The sequence below is a fragment of the Oryctolagus cuniculus genome, chromosome 16, assembly GCF_051225735.1.
Source record: "Oryctolagus cuniculus isolate XC-2025 breed Fujian yellow rabbit chromosome 16, ASM5122573v1, whole genome shotgun sequence".
Taxonomy (NCBI): domain Eukaryota; kingdom Metazoa; phylum Chordata; class Mammalia; order Lagomorpha; family Leporidae; genus Oryctolagus; species Oryctolagus cuniculus.
In genome coordinates, this window is record NC_142882.1 from 71,357,037 (window position 1) to 71,375,086 (window position 18,050).

At 38.7% G+C, this 18,050-nt stretch overlaps 1 protein-coding gene and 1 pseudogene across 11 annotated transcripts in view; both read right to left on the bottom strand.

The window, feature by feature from the left end:
• PHF14 (PHD finger protein 14) overlaps positions 1-18,050 on the bottom strand; it is a 185,487-nt gene that overhangs the window by 14,159 nt on the left and 153,278 nt on the right. The gene's annotated exons all lie outside the window — the stretch shown is intronic.
• On the bottom strand, positions 314-4,834 carry LOC103349460 (lysM and putative peptidoglycan-binding domain-containing protein 1 pseudogene; annotated as a pseudogene). The gene has a single exon (XR_016222698.1). The product of XR_016222698.1 is annotated as a lysM and putative peptidoglycan-binding domain-containing protein 1 pseudogene (transcript).

Genomic DNA, 18,050 nt, shown 5'->3' on the forward strand with positions numbered 1-18,050 from the left:
AAAATCAGTCCAGTGGATGCCTGAAACCTCAGATAGCACCACACCTATGTATACTATGATTTCACTTATAAATACTGTATGAGTCAGTTTTTTGACTCAACAATGAAATATATGACAGAAGTTACCTATGAAAGAATGAGGCTTATCGTGGCTTACGGTTTTGGAGGTTCACAGTCCAATACTGGCCAGGCACCACTTGTCCAGCCATCTGGTGAGGCCAGAAAATAGCAATGACAGAGTACAAGTGGAGAAGGGATTGTGTGGTGAGCTAGGAATCAGAGAGGATGATGGGCCCAACTTAAGGTTGTTTTTTTTTTGTTTGTTTTTGTTTTTGTTTTTGTTTTTGTTTTTTTTTTTTTTTTTTTTTTTGCACAGGGCTCAATGTTTAATATCTCCAGCTTCTTAGACCTTGTGATCACCACAGGAAAGGAGGGATGTAAACACCACTTATCTCACCTCTTACCATTTCCATACAGTTGACTGAGGCATATTTTCCAGCATCACTGGGGTACCCTTGCCTACTTCTTCTGTTTAAGAAACAAACAAACTGTACTGCAGATCAGTGCTACAAATTGCAAATAACTATGCAGTGAGGAGCAAGGGATAGACATGTGGGCTCTACTGGGGAAGGGGCATAACAAAGAGACTCCCCCAGATGTTCCCCTCTTCAAACCCCAAGTCATTCTTTCTTCCATCTCTCAGCCCCAGGACAGGCTGAGGAGAGGAACACATCAGAAAGGTGAACTGGTAGAACGTTGAGTTCAGCCCCTCCCTCCATTCTGCTTTTCCTCAGAGTGAGAGTTGTGAAAGTTACAGGGACCTGCTAAGTCAAGACTGAGCGCAAATCCTTTGCCAGTGGGGAAAAGGCCCGGCACAGCCTGCCATTCTCGGCAGCAGCACTAGTTCACTGGCTGCCCCAGTCCCAGGAACATGGTTGACTAAGGAGGTGGGGAGCCAGCAGTCACTGGCTCACTGTTCACAGACGTCCCCCACCAAGGGGCTACCAAAATCTCACTTGTCAGCTAACAATGGGAAGGAATAAAACAAATAAATATTACTTGAATATAGCACCAAATAACTTATGTGACATCACTGGAGATAAGGAGGAAGTTGAGGGGGAGCCTCTGCTTCCCTGCTCTAACGACAGGGAATGGTAACCGGGTAGGGAAGGCAGCAAGGGTGTAAAAGGAGTCTTCTGAATCTAAGGGACAAGTCTAGGTTCAGCCCAAGAACCAGGAAGGGGTCTAGTACCCACCCCCTACTCTTGCCAATAAAAATGCCCCAGGTCAAGGACCTCTTGATAGGCAAGGGGGCTGGGGAAGATGGCTGGAGTTGAGAGGTGAGCTGGGAAGCCATGTTCTTGAGCCTCACCTCAGGCTCCTCTGCCCCTCGAGTTACTCCATCAACACACTGCTTCTCTCAACCAGTTCTGGGGACATCAGAGCTTGAAGATTTCATCCTCCTGGTCTCCTAGTGTCTGGGTCCGAGAGGTCCGGGTCAGTGGCACAGGACCTCGGACTGCTCGTTGTTGCATTCGAGGGGAGTTCAGCTGGAGACCTGCATCCCCCCCAGGTACCCTGCTTTCCCTCGTTTTCAGCTTCTGAGCAGCAGCTTTCTTTGACAGGCTGATCTGTGAATCCAGCTTCTTAAGGAAGTCAGAGGCAGAGAGGTCATGGGTGGGTGTGGCCAGGTCCTGGCTGGGTGTGGGGAGGACTTCACCACTGGCACGTCCTGCACCTGTCTCTTGTTTCTTCCTCTCAGCTGGGTGTGGCCAGACGTCATCCTTATTTGGGTGTACATCTTCCTCTCCATCCTTCTCTTCCTCAGAATCCAAACCATTGAACAGGTCTCTGGGCTCTGTCAGGATGGGGATGTAGAGGGTTTTCTTCAGGAAGATGGAGTCATTTGTATAAAGGCGGTTTGCACGCTTAATCTGTTCCATCGCCACTCCCTATTTGAGAGCTAGTCCAGCCAGGGTATCTCCGGGCTCCAACTGATGCTCCAGGCATCTTTCCCTCACTGGGGAGTAGGCCGACTGCACCAGACTTCCGTAAGAACGAGCCTGGCTCCCTTGAAGCAGTCCTGACCCCCCGACAGAGGGAGAAGCCATCTCCTCGCCCTGCTGACAGCTGGGGTTGCAACCTCTGACCTTTGAATTCTGGACACCCTCCTCAACACTCTCCTCAGTTTGTACCCAAGTTCAGTAGCCCGGCCTCGGGGCGCCCCCATACCACAGTTCTGTCCGGTCCCAAGGATCGTGTGCTAGGGTCTGGAAAAAAAAAATCAGGCCCACTCCAGAGCCGCGGCTGGACGAAGCGCGAGGAGACTGAGTTTGTAGCACACTTTCCACTCAAGAGAACGCTCAGTTCACGTCAGATGGGTCACACCCTCAAATTCGGGGTCCGTATCAGGGTTCTTTTTCCTTCCAATGCTTCGACTCCATCAAGATGCAAGGGCCCCGGATCCAGCGGAGTGGCAAGTTCTTTAAAAGAAGACTTCATTTCCCAAAAGGCTTCGCCCCAACTCCAGTTTTATAACCATTTCTCTCAAAAGAACTATCTTCCAAGAGCAGGCCCCCAGTGACCAAAGGACATCTCACTAGACCTACCTTCTAAACATAATTGGATTAAGTTTCTATCCATTAGGCTTTTTTTTTTTTTTTTTTTTTTTTTGTGACAGGCAGAGTGGACAGTGAGAGACAGAGACAGAGAAAGGTCTTCCTTTGCCGTTGGTTCACCCTCCAATGGCCGCTGTGGCCGGCACGCTGCGGCCGGCGCACCGCACTGATCCGATGGCAGGAGCCAGGTACTTATCCTGGTCTCCCATGGGGTGCAGGGCCCAAGTACTTGGGCCATCCTCCACTGCACTCCCAGGCCACAGCAGAGAGCTGGCCTGGAAGAGGGGCAACCGGGACAGAATCCGGTGCCCCGACCGGGACAAGAACCCGGTGTGCTGGCGCTGCAAGGCAGAGGATTAGCCTAGTGAGCCACGGCGCCGGCATCTGTCCATTAGTTTTTGAGTTTACAAATTAAACATGCACATGAGTTCAGGAGACCTGAATGATTTGAATGAGCCAGTCTTGCACTAATGCAAGAGAAGATATTAGCCATGCATATGGAACAAGGGATAGAGCCCTATACTAAAATGAGCTCAGTATATCTAAGCATCATAAAATTTAAGATATATAGCATGAGATAACATGTTAGGTGTGACCACGGAGGCCCATACTAGTTATTTGATTTACAGTGAAAAATCAATGGAGGGTTTAAAAATTTAAGTAACATGATTTGGTTTTAAGTTTTTAGCTCATTCTGGTTGCAGTATAGAAAAAGAAGGGTAGAGGTTAGAGAAGAATAAAAATATGACAATAGAAGTAAGGCTATTGCAGTAGTTAGTTAAGGAAAATGGTGATTTGGACTCTAGGAGGAACAGTGGGAATAGAAAGAAATATGGTATGCTTTGGAATTATGGCAGACAGACATGGGGAATAGTCAAAGGATGGGAATTAGGCATGATCCCTCTACTTTTGGCGTCCCAAAGTGGTGGTACTTAGATGGGAAATACTACTGAAGAAATAAATTGTGATGGGAGTGGAGAAGAATCAAGAAATCAAGAATTCTAGTATGACAACATTAAGTATGAGTGAGTATTTATCCAACCAATGGAAATGTCAGGTATACATTTGAACACATGAACTTAGATTTTGGGGGAAAGAATTTAAGAATTGTATTAAAAATCTTATATGAAATCATGTGAAATTCTATGCAATCATCCAGACATATATTAATACAGAAGAGTCCTTGTTTTTTATGATAAAACTTAGCTAAGAAGACTGAAAAACAGCTGTCAATGATGCATAAAGCGAAGGAGATCAGGAGTGCATGGAGGTCACAGAAACCAAGGGAAAGGGAGTGGTGGACACTGTCAAATGATGGTGAGATGTTAAGTAACAGTTTAATAAGCAGCAATGTAAAGTGATATTAAAAAGGGTCATTTTGGTGAAGTAGTAGGCAACAAACCCTGCTCAAAATAAAGAGGGAATGGAAGATGGTATTTTGGACTTCACCCTTCTTTAACTTTAGAACATGGGTATATCAGCTAGAGCTATAGCTTGAATCATAATGGAAATAGCAAAAATTCATAGTGAAATCATTCCTGACACTCTTGGGCTGGTGATACTACTACCTCTGAGCTTTTTGTTAAGTGTTATGTTTTCTAACTCCTATAGGAAGGAGCTTCAAAAAGTTCATAAGGGGTCTGACATTGTGGCACAGCAGATTAAGCTGCTGTTTATGATGCTGGTGTCCCACAAGGAGGTGCTGGTTCAAGTCCTGGCTGTTTGGCTTCCAATCCAGCTCCTTGCTAATGTGCCTAGGAAGGCAAGTAGAAGATGGCTCTAGTGCTTGGGCACTGGCCACCCATACAGGAAACTAGGTTGGAGTTACTAGCTCCTAGCTTTGGCCTGGTCCAGCTCCAGCTATTGCTGCCATTTGTTAAGAGAACCAGTAGTAGCCGACACTGTGGCTCACTAGGCTAATCCTCTGCCTGTGGCACCGGCACACCGGGGTTCTAGTCCCGGTGGGGGGGCCAGATTCTGTCCCAGTTGCTCCTTTTCTAGTCCAGCTCTCTGCTGTGGCCCGGGAGGGCAGTGGAGGATGACCCAAGTGCTTAGGCCCTGCACCCACATGGGAGACCAGGAGGAAGCACCTGGCTCCTGGCTTCGGGCTGTGGCATGTTTTGGGGGGATGTGTGTGTGTGAACCAACGGAAAAGGAAGACCTTTCTCTCCATCTCTCTGTCTGTCTAACTCTTCCTGGCAAAAAAAAAAAAAAAAAAAAAAAGAGAACCAGTAGGGAGAAGATCTGTCTTACTCTGTTGTCTCTCTCTGTTGCTCTGCCTAAAATAGAAAAGATTAGTTCATGAAAAATCTGTATTACAAAGAAACTGTATATGAAGAATAAATTTATCTTTTAATCCCACCTTCCACAAACTTTTTGATGCACGCTTGCATTTAATCAAACCTTTTTTGCAACATAAAAGTATAACTCCCACCTCACACAACACGTATGTTCTCTATCTTGCTTTCTCAGCTTTCAATATGAATAAAAATAAACAAAAAAGAGTTGTGGCATTGATTTACACAAAGAGTGAGTCAATTGCATTTATTTTAAACAATATTTTTCAACTTCTTATTTGGATTTCCAAGTCCTGTTTATGCTAGAAATTCCTAATAGAAAGCTGACTATATAGTAAAAGGAAAACTCTTGTACACAGCAGAGTTCTATGTTCTTGTTAAAAATGTGCATTTATGTTACCTCATACCCACAACTACAGATAGACAAATCCAAGTTCTCATCCAAACTTCAGTTTAGACTTCTGAGAATTATCTGTACTTGACTATAATCAGAAGTATGCAATATTTTGTGCTCCACATATTTTTAGTGAACATTTCCAATTTTGAGGAAAAAGAAAAACTGGAGGTCTTTCTTGAGCAGGTAACTATTTAGAAATTTTTCTTAGAAAAAAAGGGGCGTAATAGTTTCTGGGGAAGGTATGAGGACAAGGTGTGAGCCTGAAAGAATGGGAGATAATAAACATATTTACAAAAAATTATTAAAGAAGTAAAGAGATTCTTTTCAAAGGAGCAAATATATTTCCTATCTGATATTACTATGATTGATATGAGTCTCAAAATTAAGTTTCAGATTATACCATAGTAATATCATAAAACTTGGTCTGATAACATAATTTTATACTGTGTATACAATATTCTATTGGAGGGATATATACATTTTGGCTATATGTATCAAAAACTACGTCAAAAACAGACTTTCATAAGCCTAGATTTTCCAACACATTAATACAATAATGTATTTAATCTAATAATAGTTATGATGAAAAATTTATGCTCAAAACATTCAAGAGCTTATCTGCCATGTTTTTTAAAAGAGTGATTTGAACACAAAATATAATTTCATATTTTCCTCAGCTTACTTCCTGATACTAGTCCAACAAGTTCAAAATATGGTAATAGCTAATGTATACAAGGGAGGTGAAAGAAAAAATTAGAAGGCTTCATATTCTGATATAAATTTACTACTTTAATTAAATAGGATTATAGTAATATTCCATCTATCTATGTTACTCTCCATGTTTATATATTTCATTGTGGTACAAATAAAGCATAGTTATTTTATTAGGAAGGTCATTCTTTAAATAGTTGATGAAACTAACTATATGAATATAAATTATTGCTATAAAATTGCTATGGAACTGTGCTAATTGCATTTGAGTAATACTAATTATAAAACTAGAAAAGTCCTTCTGTATTTATAACAACTGATTCAGCAACTTTCTATTATCATAAAAATAATTAGGAAATGCTAGTCTTTTCTGTCCTTAGTGAACTAAGTGCATAATCAACATTTTGAAGAACTACTTCTTTTTGGTCTAGTTAACTTTTTATCAGAAATGATGATTATCATAGTAGCTTTTTAAAGAATGTTAATTTTTCATATATGAAGTTGTATGTACACAGGGATCATTGTTACTCCTGGAATCTCAATGGAACAGAGGGAGAGAGAACAAGTGAGAATATATACTTGCAACAGGGTTGGAATCAAGTGAAGACTGATTTCAATTCACATTTTCAAAAATATCAAAAATACTTGCTGAGAACCACCAAACCAGTTTAGTTTCCCTGCTATTTATTTTAACAGTACCTTGGGTTTATCCTCTATAGCTCCCATGTCACATATCTATTTACACCTGACAGGATATACGCATTAGGAGGGCAGGGATTATGTCATGACAGGTATACCACAGCATTTCCAGAAACTATCACTGGGCATTAATACTTACAAGGAATTCAACAAATACTTGTTAAATGTTGGCAAGAAGAAAAGATAGAAGTAAATATGAGTGGGGCCCATGCTGTGGTGCAGTGGGTTAACGCTCTGGCCTGAAGCGCCAGCATCCCATATGGACACTGGTTTGAGACCCGGTTGCTCCACTTCCATTCCAGTTCTCTGCTATAGCCTGGGAAAGCAGTAGAAGATGGCCCAAATCCTTGGGCCCCTGCACCCACATGGAGACCAGGAAGAAGTTCCTGGCTCCTGGCTTCATATGGGCACAGCTCTGGCTGTTGCAGCCAACTGGGGAGTGAACCAGCAGATGGAAGACCTCTCTCTCTCTCTGCCTCTCCTCTCTCAATTGTAACTCTATCAAATAAATAAATAAATCTTAAAAAAAAAGAAGTAAATATGAGTACACCAACATGCTAACAGAGTTTGTCATCTTAGGTTGTTTTATGTTGATATAACCGAATACCACAATGAGGTAACTTACAAAGAAAAGAAATTTACTTCTCATAGCTCTGGAAGTTGAGAAGTCCAAGAGCAAGGGACTCACTTCTCAAGAGGGCTTTCATGCTGCATTATCCCATGATCGAACAGGGAAGGGCAAGAAGATGAGTATGAGACAAGAGGGGTCAAATTTGCTTTGATAAAAAACTCGTTCCTGCAACAACCAACCTACTCCCGTGATAATCATATTAATCCATTCAGTATCCTAAAAATCTCTTATCAGAAACTAGTTCTGAATAGCATTTTGGATTGGGGGTTAAGAGTCCAATATATGAATTTTGAGTGATACATTCAAACCATAGCAATGGTAATCTTTAGAATGTAGGTTATGACTACTGCTTCTTTTATGTTTTTTTTTCTGTATTTTCCAAATAATCGAAATGAACATCCATAGCTTATATAATGAGAAATAATTATTTTTAAGAATGCAACTTTTAATTTAATTTATTCCTGAATAAAGCACAGATAGGAAAGAATGTGAAAAATGTAATTATATTAATACTGTATGGTTTTTATAGAAAACATTTATGCTAAATGAAGTTTAGACATTTTATTTACAATTACTGTAGCATACCATCTCCAAAAATTATGTAGGAGTATATTTTAGTACACAGACCATAGTTCAGTAAAACTTTGTTTTTCATTAGTGGAAAATTACTATCAAGCCAAATTTAAGAAATGTAAATCTATATTATCAAAGCAAGGCAAATATTTCTGATATAATTAAACTTTTTATATAATCCAAAATTTTAAGGAATGTGGGTCAAAAAATACAAATTCCTATTCTATACAAGTATTTAACTGTACAACAAAAGTCCAAGCAATACTAAATTACAGGCCTATAATTTGTAAAGAGAAAGTAAAATTCCAGACTTTTAAAACTGGTAACTTTCATGATGTTAGCCAACGATCAATGAAGCCATTAAAATATTATTATCATTGTATACTTATGTGGGATAAAAATCTGTTTTTGAGAACTTAGAAAACGGCAAACTAATAACGTAAGAACTATCTGCCTTGTATTTTTTTACATTTTAGGAATTTTACCATCTCCATAGTGAACATATGCCTAAGCAAAATCTTACCATCATTCTCTACTCTATCAAACATAACAGGATTGTCTTTAAACTTGGCTTGTGATAATTATAGGTTAACCTTGTCACAGTGTATTTAATATAACATTGCTATTTACTTTAATATACAAAAGTTACATTTTCAAGAAGGAAAATGCTGATGCTATCTTGTTTATAAGCTTGCTGCTGAAATGATTTAGATAGTACTCTTTTCCACACAATATCAGTACACGGCCTATCTTTTCAAGCAATGAATTACTGCTGATCCTTCAAAACTATTCCACCTGTATCTCTTAGTCCAGAAAAATGAGAAAACATACATATTTATTCTATATAAATAGAAGACACAAGATGCAGATAAAAATGATCCATTATGCAGCAGTGAATAATTGCTATCTGATCACAACAGTAACAGAAAAGGGTATCAGTTATTTCTAATCAGCTTTAAATTTGAAGATATTTAAGGTTACCAAGAAAATAAAAAATCTGAAATTTTAGGTGTTTGGAGTAATATGTTTGTAGTTCATGATTTTTCATTGATTTTAATAAATTTAACACTGTTGTCAACAGCAGAGAAAATGCAATATACTTTGTTTAACTGAAAAGCATCTACAAAACAAATAAAAAGAATATATCTAGGATTTTCTAATCTAAAAGTAACCTGTGAAGATATTTAGTCATTCATTTTACTCTGATATTTCTTATCTTCAGATATTCAAAATAAGATTACTTAAAATTATCTAGGTAAATATTTCTCATAATCTGATAATTTGAGGAAAAATAGTATTTTTTCTTTTTATGAGGCAGTTTTTTCAATTTTGCAGATAATATGGTAAGAAAAAAGAAATATCAAATAGGAATAAACCCCTATAAATCATTTATAAAGTCATGTAAGGATTAAACACACATAGGTGCTAGAAACAAGTTCAAACTAGATTTTAAAAATGAAACACTAAAATAACAAAAATCATGCAGAGATTAACATATTGCATCCATGCCATGTGAAACTAATTCCAAAGGAAAAATTTGTACGTAAGATTAAACTTCCCTGTGGGATCTATATATCAAATCGTAGTTTTAATGAAACTCAGAGTACCATGTAACAAAATCCAAGGGAAATGTCAAACTAACTTATTTTTTACATCAAAACAATGAGAAAACTTTTATTCCTTTTCTACACATACTAAACAATAACCCATCTGACATGATCATGGGAATTATACGCTGTTTGGGAATCATGCAGGCACTGTTAAGAGATTTAACCACAAGTGTATATAAATGAGAACTGGGCATCAGTGCTGTTCAGGGGAAAGAGCAAAACAAGAACTTCTTATTAGAGGCTTAATACAATTCCGTCACAAGACTCTAGATTTCTTAACTATATCGATGACCTTGAGGGAAACAAGATTTAAAAGAATGAGATCAGGTGAATTATAAAGTCACTTCTAGATTTAAATTCTAAGATTCCAATTATGCTAAATAAAAAAGAAGTATAATATGACTAAAACTCCTCAAGGTGTAACTGGATTGGTATTTTCCTCAAAGAACCCCTGAGAAACATTTCTGTCCCTGATGAAGCAATTTAAACTCAGAAGGGTTAAGGAATTTGCCCATGGTAGCACAGTTACTAAGTGGAGGAGTAGATATTCAAATCCAGGTTTGTCTGATTACAAACCCCATGCTGCTCACTTAATTTCAATTTTATGGAAATAGACACGAAAAATGAGGTTACTTCACAGATAATAAAAATAACAGAAAACGGTCTTAGCTTCTTGACATTTAAATTACAAGACTGATCATATATCAAAGACGCTTCTCAAGAATTAAACATTTCTCAATGTCAGTAGGTAGATGGGAACAATTTCAGATAATGCCAGCATTTGCAGTCTACTGCTATTCTACTGGCATGAAGCCCTTCATTTTATGATAAACAGTATAGAAATTTCAATCTTATTATTTGAAACTCTCTGTTTAAACTGCTAGACTCTAAATATTTCTGCATAGAATATTCTTACAGTTTGTATATAATACAGTGAAAACTTATTATACATCCACAGTGTATGTTGCCAAACAATGAGATCACGTATCAAAAGCCTGAAAAAGCCCTCCACAAAATTTTTAACTTAAGCAAAATATTACTCTTACATTATGTATACCTGCTTCTGTAGCTGTATTCATATAGTTAGATACCTAGCAAAAGACAACAGCTACACACTCTAGTCTTGACAAAAGGTGAATTTAGGGGCAGTAAAGATCCCATTTGGGTTGCCCACATTCCATACTGGAATGCCTGGGTTCGAGACCTGGCTCTGCTCTTGATTCCAGCTTGCTGCTAACTCACACCTAGATAAGTGACAGTTATTAGACAGCTAAAGTGGTTGGGTCTCTGCCACTAACATAGGAGACCCAGAATGAGTTTCTGGCTGATTTCAGCCTTGTCCAGCCTTGGCTGTTGCAGATACTTGGGAAGTGAACCAGTAGAAAAGAGACCTGTGTGCCTATTCCTATTTCTGTCTTTCTGCCTTACCAGAAAAAAAATAAAAAAAAAGAATTTTGTGAATTGTGAACACTGTTTTAAAAGCAAAATTCAATAGAAAATCAGAGAATACCTTGTATGTATCACAACAACACGTTTTACTTCAGTGTGGCATAATGTATGTATGTATATGCGCAGGGTATGTAGGGTAGGGTTGTGTGATGGGCTGTGTAGGTGGTCTGTAGGAGTGCCTGTAGAGTTATGTGCAGGGGTACTGGAAGATTAGTGTACAGTCATGTGTACGTGTGCATAGGGATGTGTTTAAAGGTGAATGCAGAAATATTTGTAGGATGGTGTGTAGATTTGTGGGGGTAACAACTATTTGTTAATTGTGAGTCTGTCAACAGCCTTAGCAAAGTTACTGCTACAACCAACCAGCCTGGTGGACCAGGTCACCCCTACAACTTGGATAAAAATCCAGAAGTCAACGTCATTATTCTGAGGACTTACTGGTCAGAACAATGCATTAGTACATTATTAGGAATAGTAAACTATACCATACCCTATAGAAATTTTTACTCAAATGTATATCAGTTCTATAACCATTTACCTTGTTTGCATCTTAGAAGCTGTCAAAAGTTTATTGTCTTCCATTTTTGTAAATTTACTTTTAGTTTATTTCAGAAACAAAGCTAAATGCTCAGCACATTGCAGACATTAACCTTTTGACATTTTAAATTGCCAATACTTTAGGGTTAGTGTGAAATAAATATATTCTTCATTTAAATATAAATTTGATTTTAAAGCAAAGGCTGATGATTTCTATTTGCCTTTAATTTCCTCTCAATACAAAAATAATCATAGTGTGACAATCAGCTTGATTAGGCTAACTTGATTATGTTCTTTTGTAGGTCAATATATAAAGTTACTTACATCAAGAAAAGAGCTTATAAAATTAATCTTCTTACATAATATAAATGTCACTAAGCCATTTATTAAATATCCTCCAAATACAAGTACATAATGAAACAAATAGTGATTCTGAGGGGTAAAATACAGATGACTGTCTCATTTTTAACAACAGCACCAATAAACACCAGTTAAATATTTTATCCCAATATGTCTCTTACTGGGCTATAAATTTCTAAATAAATTTTGAATAATTCACTTCTATGTTAGGAGCAAGTTTTGTTCTAAATTACTCAAAACAAATTGAATTCTCCTGTCAATTTCAGTGGAAATGGAAAGCCACATTTTATAAAATTCTCTGCTATAAGACATTTTTCATATGTTTAAAATATCATGAATAAGAAAATAACTATAGTATCTTTTGCAGACCTTCTTTGATCCCTGAGATTTTTGTAATAAGAATTTCTCCAGGGCCCTTGGGTTTTATTTTTTTAAGAGTATTTTTTAATTTGTTCAGAGAGAAAAGATTTGTTTTATAGACATCTTCTTCCCCAAGCTATAACTGCAGGAAAAAAAAATAGCCATATATTTGTGGCTGGATAGGTTACTTGGGTTCCAAATTCACTTTAAAAGAAGTTAATGATTCAAGTCAAAAAGTTGAAATTTTCGTGATAATGAACCAAATGAAAATGAAGCTCAGCGTAAAAAGACAGAAGTCTTCATGCTTTAAAAACAAGGAAAATATAATGAAAAGTACAATATTTCCATCCCTCATCCTAAGACTTAGAGAATGTATCTCTCACAACATTTTTTTTCTTTTTATATCTGTCCTGGAACTTGCAAAAAATTTACAAAAGTGAGGTATGTATTACAAATTAAAATATTTTTTGTAACAAGATTTAGTGGATAATGTATGATTGAAATAACAAAATACTGTTATTGTTATACTTTATTCTTCCACACATTTCCTTCCTCAGCTCAATTAAAGAATGATTACATCTATATTTCTACAGTATCATATGGCTTGCATTTTAAAAATAAAAAGTGCTTGATTTTTCAGTTTACAAACCTGTCTCCCCAATATTGAGACAGTTGCTTCAGAGAATAATTCTATCTTATTTTCAAACCTTCATAGTACAATATAGGCAAGGATAAAGGTGTTAAACTAATTTGTGAATGGGTACAGATGCGAATCATACTGTAGAATTATGAGATTAAAAAAATATACACATAAACTGGAGGCATCTTGTTAAGTGTAAACAACAACACATTTTAAAAAGTCACAAGAACAGTCCTATTAAGACTTAATTTGTGAATGTTGCAGTTGCTGATATTCACAATTCTATTTCTCCAATAATCACAAAGTTATCTTATACTTCAGGGGTATTTGTGGATTAACAATAGAATTTATGTATTATCAGTTCACTAGAAATTCAGATAACACTGATTATGATAACTGATGCTAGTAACTCAAGGAAACCACTGTTTACTTAGTAATTTAGTAGTGTGCTCATCATATGCAGAGGACAAATTTGGCTTTGCTTAAAGTTATTCTTAATGTTTACATTTAATTCTAATGGGAAGATCAAGACAAAAATTTTTTTTTTTTTTTTTTTTTTGACAGGCAGAGTGGATAGTGAGAGAGAGAGACAGAGAGAAAGGTCTTCCTTTGCCGTTGGTTCACCCTCCAATGACTGCCACGGCTGGCGCGCTGCGGCCTGCGCACCACGCTGATCCGAAGGAAGGAGCCAGGTGCTTCTCCTGGTCTCCCATGGGGTGCAGGGCCCAAGCACTTGGGCCATCCTCCACTGCCTTCCCTGGCCACAGCAGAGAGCTGGCTTGGAAGAGGGGCAACCGGGACAGAATCCGGCGCCCCGACCAGGACTAGAACCCGATGTGCTGGCGCTGCAGGCAGGGGATTAGCCTAGTGAGCCACGGCGCCGGCCATCATTGCTTCTTAACTTTTCTCCCCATTAGCACCTTCCAGAGGTTTTAGAAATATTTTTCCTTAACTATTCTCCCATGATATTTTAATGTCACAGGATCTGTTTATATGTACATATAACTATATGTATAGCTTTGCTTTCTACATAAGATGTGGGGAGCAGCTCGGACTAGACTGTTACTGGAATTAAGACTTATTCTATGCACCTGCTCTCCCACAATATGGCGCTGGGAGAGAAGAAAACAGCTTCTACACAGCTGCCTCCAGTTCAACCAATAAACTGTAGGACTTGCTCCTGATTGGAGGAGAGCAGCGTACTCGGCGTGTGGGCAGCCGAGTTGGGATTGGCAGAGGAGGACTATAAAGGAGGAGAGAGACGGCATGCACCAGGAACATCTAAGGGGAACATCTAGCTGAAGGAACACCTGTGCAGCCCCCGAGAAGAGCCGGCCGGCGGTGTGCTGCTCCCCTGCGGAAGTGGGGAATGTGGCCAGGGGGAACTGCCCTTCCACGGAGGTGGAAGGGATAGTAGCCAACCCGGGAAGAACCAGCAGCAAACCTGGGGAGGGCCGAGCAGACAAAAGAACAGCGCAGGGTTTTGTGTCGTTCCTCCACGAAGAGGGGGAGCGACACAAGAGTAACAATAAAGATAACCTTTCTTATTTGCTACATGAATGACAACATGATTTTAAGTTGAAATATTAAAGTTATTAATATTTAACTTCATAACTACATTTGTCAAGTAGCCTACAGAGCAACTTACTTATTTATATAAATTGCAATGTATTAGATCACAGATACAAGTTATCAATTTAAATAAACAAGAATAACAAGGTGAAACCATTAAAAAAATAAGCCTAATTGGGGCCAGTGCTGTGGTGTAGCAGGTTAAACCTCCTCCTGCTGCACCAGCATCCCATATGGGCATTGGTTCAAGTCCTGGCTACTCCTCTTCTGATCCAGCTCTCTGGAAATGTCCTGGGAAAGCAGTGGAAGATGGCCCAAGTGCTTGGACCTTGTCACCCACATTGGAGACCTGAAAGAAGCTCCTGGCTCCGGATCAGTCCAGCTCTGGCCTTGCGGCCATTTGGGGAGTGAACAAGTGTGGGTGGAAGCCCTCTCTCTAACTCTGTTTCCCAAACAAATATTTTTTTAAAAATAAGTCTAATCATCAAGAACTGCTGTATTTCTAACAAATGTAACTGAAAACATTAAGTACATGTCTTCAAAATCATTTTTAGTGAACTTTTGGTTGATAAGAGAAAATAACTCTTCAATAGAGGTGTGTGTTAAGTTGTTACACAGAGGAATACTAACAAGCAAGCACCAAAAAAACCTGCCATGCCTGGCAGGCAATGATAGCCAGTAGGCAGATGCAGGCTACCTCTTGTGAAATAACCTCAAGGTCAAGCAACTGCTCAAAAGTACACCCATCTCAGCCATCTACTTGCCAGTTTGTGGTGTTGATCTTGTATGTATTTTGTGTAATTTTTAATGGTTTTTTTTTAAGATTTATTTATTTTATTTGAAAGGCAGAGTTTCAGAGAGAGAGGAAGAGAGAGAATCTTCCATCCGCTGGTTACCCTCCCAAATGGCTGCAATGGCTGCAGCTTAGCCAATCTGAAGCCAGGAGCCAGGAGCTTCTTCCAGGTCTCCCACATGGGTGTAGAAGCCCAAGCACTTAGGCCATCTTCTACTGCTTTCCCAGGACAAAGCAGAGAGCTGAATCAGAATAGGAGCAGCCAGGGCTTGACCAGGCGCCCATATGGGACGCTGGCACTGCAGGCAGTGGCTTTACCCACTATGTCACAGTGCCGGACCCTATTTTGTGTATTTTGGATGAACTCAACTATAGTAATCCTGGTGTGATACACAAGAAAATCTGACTGAAATTAAGTATTAGGATTTTGTCATTAAGTACTTAGCTGTAGAGGATCACACCCACTTTACTTTTGGCTTTTTGACTCTGCAAGTACCACTAATCGCCTCGACTGAGATACGTCATGTGACTACGGCCTTAAAAATATCCATGTAAAAAATAACAAAATGTCAGCAGTAGTTATTCTTTGAATAAATTTAATTTTAATCTTTACATTTAATTGTTACCCCAGGTTTTTACAGTAAACATGTGTGACTATCATTTTTAATTAACCATTTAAAATAACTATGACCATGTTTAGCATAAACATCATAATTAGAACACTATCTTCTGGTCTTAATGCCTAGCTAACTATCTAGGCAGGTTACCCTGAGGACACTACATAATCTCTTAGTCGCACATAACTAATTGTATGTTTATAAACATTTGTTTACTCACTTTTTTCTTGAGCATAGGTATCTAAAACATTTGCTGTGTACTAGTGCAGTACACAGAGTTAAGAATGATAAGTGCGCCGGTGCCGGGGCTCAATAGGCTAATAATAGATCTAGATGGCTAAGATTGTAGTTTATCAAAATACCTATTTTTAGGCTGGCGCCGCGGCTCACTAGGCTAATCCTCCGCCTTGCGGCGCCGGCACACCGGGTTCTAGTCCCAGTCGGGGCGCCGGATTCTGTCCCGGTTGCCCCTCTTCCTGGCCAGCTCTCTGCTGTGGCCCAGGAAGGCAGTGGAGGATGGCCCAAGTGTTTGGGCCCTGCACCTGCATGGGAGACCAGTAGAAGCACCTGGCTCCTGCCATTGGATCAGCGCGGTGCGCCGGCCGCGGTGTGCCAGCCGCGGCGGCCATTGGAGGGTGAACCAACGGCAAAGGAAGACCTTTCTCTCTGTCTCTGTCTCTCACTGTCCACTCTGCCTGTAAAAAAAAAAAAAGAATGATAAGTGCATCTCTGAACTATGGCACTTTCTAGGATATCAGAGGATATGGTAGAGACATGTCCATCCTTCACTTATTTTTCTTTTTTAAGGTAAAAAGTAATAACCATGCAAATGACTTTAACATAACAAAAGAAAACTGTAATGCATTTTTCACTGATGTATGCTGACACAAAATTTCTGAAAATCTGGATTCATTCACAGTACATCGTGCATAGTGGGTAAAATGATTAAATATGCTAGAATAAATAGATTTAAAAAATAGCCATAAAAGCAAAAAGCCCAATCCTGGTTTTTCAGCTCAAATGAATAACAGGAATGCTAAGCTCTTTCAGCTTGCATCTTGAAAAAGATTATTTGTGATTAAAATGCTGACAGACCAGAAGTACTGTGCAGCAGCATTGCCACCACGGCACACAACAGCTCTGGCACAGGAAAAGCCACAACAGCTGCCAACTGCATCCAAGCCTTACATTTGCCTTAATATGCAACAAGAAATGAAGGATTTTATAACATAAGAAATGCAAATAGAACTGGTTTTGCACAGAAGAGGACAAGAAGCAAGGTTTGAAACAAGAGGAAGGGACGTTTAAAGTACTGTCAACCCATGTTACTTATGTAAACCAAAAGCTTACCAATTTTTTTTCTGACATTTCTTCTCTTTATCTCTCTTTTTAAAATTACATTAAGAAGACACATCAGAATGTATCATAATTCTTTATCAACTTTCATATATCATCTTTACCTTGGTCAGCCAGCTGAGAATTATGTAAGCTATAAATTAGCTTTAAACAAGCTCTGAATTAGGTTAGAACTCATTTTTGAATTAAAGAGCCTTCAGTATATTACAAGGTGCTGTCATTTTATTACCCCAATCAATTCTGTGTGGCCTGAGGTGGGAGGAAAATGAACGCTGTATTCATTTGCAAGGGGTTTATCTCTTACAGCAGGCTCTGGAAACCACAGCAAAGAATTGAAAGCTAAAGTTATGTTTAACGTTGCCAATGCAGGAAATTGTTGCTCCTGACAAAAGTTGGAATTTCGATGGAAAAAAAGACATTTCTTTACTGCCAAAAATATACGAAAATGTACTTAAGATAAAATAAAGAGCATTTTCAAAAAACAAACTTAGGCAGCTTGATATAGAAACAATTTAAAGTGGTCCTTAAATAAAGGGAAAAAAGATGTTATTCTCAGTGCTTCTGAAGTACTGAACCACCTATGCTATTAATAAATCACCTTTATCTTAATGAGAACCCATTTATTTTTTTCCTCCCTGTGTGGACACATGCAACCAAACAGAAGTGTGACTTGGGTACTAGTTAGGCTCACTGTCACCATCACTAGACTGCTAAAACACAGGAAAAAAGGGCCCCAAGTGCCTAAAAAGGAAATACTCTTTTTTATGGTTTCCATTTTAAAAGGAGGAAACTGAAGCACAGAGAAATTCAGTCACTTGCCTAAGTTCCACA